Genomic DNA, 456 nt, shown 5'->3' on the forward strand with positions numbered 1-456 from the left:
TCTGTGGGTTTCCTTTTTCCTCTCCTGGTGAAGTCTTTTGATGAACACAAGTTTTAAATGTTTAGGATGTCCTACTCGTCTATTTTGTCTATTTTTGTTTGTATACCTTTCACAATGTGTGGAAGTCTGTGTATGACCTGGGTAAGTGTCCTCACGTTTGTCCCTATTTTTTCATTCATGAGCTTCATAATTTGGGAATTCACATTTAGATCTTTAATCCATGTTGAGTTTATTTTTGTATATGGCGTGAAGCAAAGGTCTTGTTTCAGTCTGTTACATATCGCTTTCCAGTTCTGCCAGCACCATTTGTTAAAGAGATTGTCTCTTTCCCATGCAATGTGCTTAACCATTTTGTCGAAGATCATTTGGCTATAGGTGGTTGGGTTGATATCTGGATTCTCGATTCGGTTCCATTGATCAATGTCCCTTTCATTGTACCAGTACCAGGCTGTTGTT

Source organism: Chrysochloris asiatica, unplaced genomic scaffold, assembly GCF_000296735.1.
Source record: "Chrysochloris asiatica unplaced genomic scaffold, ChrAsi1.0 scaffold00812, whole genome shotgun sequence".
In the NCBI taxonomy this organism is placed as follows: Eukaryota; Metazoa; Chordata; class Mammalia; order Afrosoricida; family Chrysochloridae; genus Chrysochloris; species Chrysochloris asiatica.